Raw genomic sequence first — 6,000 nt, forward strand, 5'->3', positions numbered from 1 at the left:
GATCATTGTTTGTGTGCCATGTTGTTCCAGACCACAGCAAACGTTATAGATTGTAATAAATCTATGAAAGGAAGACAGCCTTAACTTGGACACACACATCTATACCTTTGGCCATTAAAAGCCAGTTCGTTTCCAGGAGTTATCTCACCTTCTGAGTAGCCTCTGATTTACTAATGGTTTCTAATGTTGTAAAAATGTGTAAAATAAATATTAAATTTCAACATTTCTGTCAACAAAGATTTGCTTCAGCCTAGTCATTTTGATAGTAGGCTATTTTAGCAAAATTAGACACTTTCGTCATGTGTTGCCTTCATCATAACACTTATATAAGACTTTTAAATTAGTTTTGATAGTAGGCCATGATAGCTAATATAGACACTTTCGTCATGTCTTGCCTTCATTATAACACTTATATAAGACTTTTAAAGTCATTTTGATAGTAGGCTATTACAGCTAATATAGACACTTTCGTCATGTGTTGCCTTCATTATAACACTTATATAAGACTTTTGAAGTCATTTTGCTAGTAGGCTATTATAGCTAATATAGACACTTTCGTCATGTGTTGCCTTCATTATAACACTTATATAATAATAATAATAGATTTTATTTGTAAAAAGCACTTTATTTGGAGTAAACAATCTCAAAGTGCTACAGTGTATTAAAAAAATAAAATAAATAAAAAAAGATAATAAAGAAATATATAAGACTTTTAAAGTCATTTTGATAGTAGGCTATTACAGCTTATTGTAGGCACTTTCGTCATGTGTTGCCTTCATTATAACACTTATATAAGACTTTTAAAGTCATTTTGATAGTTGTCTAATAGAGCTAATATAGACACTTACATCATGTGTTGCCTTCATTATAACACTTGTATAAGACTTTTAAAGTCATTTTGATAGTAGTCTAATAGAGCTAATATAGACACTTACATCATGTGTTGCCTTCATTATAACACTTATATAAGACTTTTAAAGTCATTTTGATAGTAGGCTATTATAGCTAATATAGACACTTTCGTCATGTGTTGCCTTCATTATAACACTTATATAAGACTTTTAAAGTCATTTTGATAGTAGTCTAGTATAGCTAATATAGACACTTACATCATGTGTTGCCTTCATTATAACACTTGTATAAGACTTTTAAAGTCATTTTGATAGTAGTCTAATAGAGCTAATATAGACACTTACATCATGTGTTGCCTTCATTATAACACTTATATAAGACTTTTAAAGTCATTTTGATAGTAGGCTATTATAGCTAATATAGACACTTTCGTCATGTGTTGCCTTCATTATAACACTTATATAAGACTTTTAAAGTCATTTTGATAGTAGTCTAGTATAGCTAATATAGACACTTACGTCATGTGTTGTCTTCATTATAACACTTATATATAAGATTTTTCATTTTTGTGGCTCCAGACAGATTTGTTTTTGGTATTTTTGGTCCAATATGGCTCTTTCAACGTTTTGGGTTGCCGACCCCTGATCCAACCGGACTGAACGTGACGCGTGTGAACGCATTCTTAAATCGTCTTTCATCTGTCACGTCCTGCTGCTGCCAGATACATTATTATTATTATTATTATTTTTTTTTCACAACACAAAAAGCCAGGCATGAGTAATCGCCATGATGGCCTCATGCTGGATATGCACAGCACACTCTGGGGGTTTAGCACCAAAAAAAAAAAAAAAAAAAAAAAAAAAAAAGTCATCAAAATGTTAATGTTGACGGATGAAGATGCGCAGAGAATCAAAGGGAAGCATGACTCAGCAGAAAGCTGATGGGAAGAAGAAGTGAAAAATGAGCTGCAGTCAGACAAATAAATAAATATACCAAGTCTGAGTACGCGCGGGTTTGGCGACGAGCACGATACATCCGGTTCCGAGGCGCTGGATGGAAAACGCGTTTTCCAAACAAATGACTTTTGTCAGCCATTTCACATTCATCATTGGTGAAATGACTGATGGACAACATCGAGGTTCACTTCTTTTTACACTTGCATCACAGTTAATGCTAAAAAGCATGGCGTGAGACAGAAATATTCTTCTTCCTTCGGGGAGGGGGCAGGGGGGGGGAATATTAACCCGATACGATATCAGCTGTGACGACTTGGTCGCATAGTGATGCGGGTGTGGTTCTCCCAAGGATGCAGACGGCTTCGGACACAGCTTGCAGGTAGGAAAAATGATTTATTTTAAATATGAATAATATGATGAATAAACAAAAGGGCTAGCGTGGGAGCTAGCAAACCAAAAGAGCCTAACGTGAGAACTAGTAGCTAAGAAACAGTAAATAATCGTCGTCATCAGTTGTGTGAGAACAAACTACGAAGCCAGACAGAGTGAGGCCAGAGCAAAGACTAAATAGCCCTCTGATTAGCGCCCGGGCAACAGGTGCGCGTCCCGAACACTAACCAGAGGCAGGTGCGCACAATCTGCCGTCATGGCAACAGAAACAAACTAAACTCAAGGTGCTGAAAACACGTGACACAAACATAAACAAACTCTGATCCGGGCAGCGGATCGTAACATCAGCCCCATCATACGTACTAGAAACTGTTTAGAACAATAGTAGGTATGAAAACCATTAACCTATTAATTATTAACCGTATAGAATTGATTTACGCTGTCTTTAAGTTGAAGTGGAGTGGTAATTTTTTATTTTTTTTACTACACCTAGTGGCCACATTAATTCATTAAATAAGGCTCATGGCGCAGTAAGTTGAATGATGCGGACACGTTTGTTACTGGATACTTTCTAAAACATTTCTGCCTTGCAGTTTTTGTATGTGTAAGTAATATGCCATCCATCCATCCATCCATCCATCCATCTTCTTCCGCTTATCCGAGGTCGGGTCGCGGGGGCAGCAGCCTAAGCAGGGAAGCCCAGACTTCCCTCTCCCCAGCCACTTCGTCCAGCTCCTCCCGGGGGATCCCGAGGCGTTCCCAGGCCAGCCGGGAGACATAGTCTTCCCAACGTGTCCTGGGTCTTCCCCGTGGCCTCCTACCGGTCGGACGTGCCCGAAACACCTCCCTAGGGAGGCGCTCGGGTGGCATCCTGACTAGATGCCCGAACCACCTCATCTGGCTCCTCTCGATGTGGAGGAGCAGCGGCTTTACTTTGAGCTCTCCCCGGATGACAGAGCTTCTCACCCTATCTCTAAGGGAGAGCCCCGCCACCCGGCGGAGGAAACTCATTTCGGCCGCTTGTACCCGTGATCTTGTCCTTTCGGTCATAACCCAAAGCTCATGACCATAGGTGAGGATGGGAACGTAGATCGACCGGTAAATTGAGAGCTTTGCCTTCCGGCTCAGCTCCTTCTTCACCACAACGGATCGATACAGCGTCCGCATTACTGAAGACGCCGCACCGATCCGCCTGTCGATCTCACGATCCACTCTTCCCTCACTCGTGAACAAGACTCCGAGGTACTTGAACTCCTCCACTTGGGGCAAGATCTCCTCCCCAACCCGGAGATGGCACTCCACCCTTTTCCGGGCGAGAACCATGGACTCGGACTTGGAGGTGCTGATTCTCATCCCTAATCCTGCTAATTATTTGACACTTGTTTGTATTAACAAATGTTCCGTTTTAGACCGCATTATTGACAATTATTATGTATGTCTAGCTTGTGTGCTATTGTGTGCTTAGCTGTTGCTAGCTCCTAGTGGCCTATAGCTCACCATGTTTACCTTTTGCACATGGCTTGACTAAAATAAAATAAAAGAGCCACCTCGTGTGCTGCTTGGAGGACGTTTAGATTTTTTGCAGGGATTATGCAGCAGATTTTCAATGTGAGCCGATATCATCCGATACTTGTTTTTGTGCTGATATTCGTGTCATCAAAGCTAAAAATGTTTTTCACTTGTAAAAAAGTGTGATGTACAAGTTTTCCTCTAAAGTTAAAGTTAAAGTTAAAGTACCAATGATTGTCACACACACGCTAGGTGTGGCGAGATTATTCTCTGCATTTGACCCATCACCCTTGATCACCCCCTGGGAAGTGAGGGGAGCAGTGGGCAGCAGCGGTGGCCACGCCCGGGAATCATTTTGGTGATTTAACCCCCAATTCCAACCCTTGATGCTGAGTGCCAAGCAGGGAGATAATGGGTCCCATTTTTATAGTCTTTGGTATGACTCGGCCGGGATTTGAACTCACAACCTACCGATCTCAGGGCGGACACTCTAACCACTAGGCCACTGAGTAGTACACTTTCCCCAAACTCTTTGGAGTCCTATAGTGCTAAGTTTCACCTGCTTCTGTGTTAACCTTTCTCACATTAAAAACAGCGTATCTTGCCGCAGTTAGTTTCCTTCTTTTCATTCTTAGCCATATAAATTAAGCAAATAACGATACATGTAGTAAAATAGTTAATAATTATTATTTAGCTTCAAAGCCAGACGAGGCATTTGACAGGCACACCTTATGCTATCTTGGCCTTTCAAATCCTTGAGCCTGCTTGGCACTCAGCATCAAGGGTTGGAATTGGGGGTTAAATCACCAAAAATTATTCCCGGGCGCGGCACCGCTGCTGCTCACTGCTCCCCTCACCTCCCAGGGGGTGGAACAAAGGGATGGGTCAAATGCAGAGGACGAATTCCACCACACCTAGTGTGTGTGTGACAATCATTGGTACTTTAACTTTAACTTGATGTGCGTCTTTGCATCATTTGGCCACTTGATGGCACTGTAGGCTCACCTTCCCCCCTCTGCATTCGCAACCAAACGGCTGTTCATCTTTTGATTGATTGACGACAAGCTTTTTTCCTTTTTCTGTCTTTTAAAAGGGGCCAAACGTACGTAAAATAACGTGACAACGCAAAGACGAAATCACGGTGAAACATTTTTTACTTGACCGATTTCCCCCATATAAAGTTGAAATCTGCATTTTTGTACTCTGAGTGATTTCAGTGAATTTGAAACAATTTGCGCTTTAAAAAAAAAAAAGGGTCGTCATATATTTGGGCCACTTTCAAGAAGAGTCGATATGGCCTGCATACTTACCAGGAACATTTCCATTCTGGTTGCAAGATGTCGCTTTCTGTATATCAGCGCTTTTGCAAAAAGACGACAAAGCTTCCACCGTGAAAGAGGCAAATAGCTCAGAGACAGTCGAGAGAAGCCGCTTGATTTCACGGAGGATTTTGCAGACAAAAGACGGTTTAGTCGCCAAAGATGACGTAATAAGCATAATCGCCGCATACAAAGCCCGTCTTGTTTCCTCTCCATCTATTCTCTCCTTTTTACAACAATTCATGCGATGAAGAAGTCAGTGGAAGCAGATTGATGTGAAAAGAGTGTTGTGTAGTTTGCTGGTCTTTTGCTGTCGAGGCAACATGGCCGACATAATGGTCGATACTCGCAAGCACGCCGCTTCACTTCCAATCAAAGACATTGCACAGAACTCAGCGTCTGAACATGGTCGTATTTTCATTGGTTGTGTGTTTGGAGGGCAACCAATCGGTTGCTCCCCCCTATCCCTTGTGGAAGGGGAGACACACAGGTCCGGTGGCCATGGATGGGGTGCTGGCTGTCCGGGGTCGGGACCCGGGGTGGACCGCTTGCCTGTATATCGGTTGGGAACATCTCTGCGCTGCTGACCCGTCTCCGCTCGGGATGGTTTCCTGCTGACCCCACTGTGGACTGGACTCTTACTGTTATGCTGGATCCACTATGGACTGGACTCTCACAATATTATGTCAGACCCACTCGACATCCATTGCATTCGGTCTCCCTAGAGGGGGGGTTACCCACATATGCGGTCCTCTCCAAGGTTTCTCATAGTCATTCACATCGACGTCCCACTGGGGTGAGTTTTTCCTTGCCCTTATGTGGGCTATACCGAGGATGTCGTTGTGGCTTGTGCAGCCCTTTGAGACACTTGTGATTTAGGGCTATATAAATAAACATTGATTCATTGATTGATTGATTGATTGATTGGTCCCGCCCACCACCACTTTGACGGATTAAATCACAATGTTTAATTT

General features: G+C 42.3%; 1 protein-coding gene across 5 annotated transcripts in view; it reads right to left on the reverse strand.

Moving 5' to 3' along the window:
- The window catches only part of LOC133607808 (glutamate receptor 4), a 549,530-nt gene that overhangs the window by 106,075 nt on the left and 437,455 nt on the right, over window positions 1-6,000 (reverse strand). The window lies entirely within an intron of this gene.

Source organism: Nerophis lumbriciformis, linkage group LG09 (assembly GCF_033978685.3).
Source record: "Nerophis lumbriciformis linkage group LG09, RoL_Nlum_v2.1, whole genome shotgun sequence".
Lineage (NCBI taxonomy): Eukaryota > Metazoa > Chordata > Actinopteri > Syngnathiformes > Syngnathidae > Nerophis > Nerophis lumbriciformis.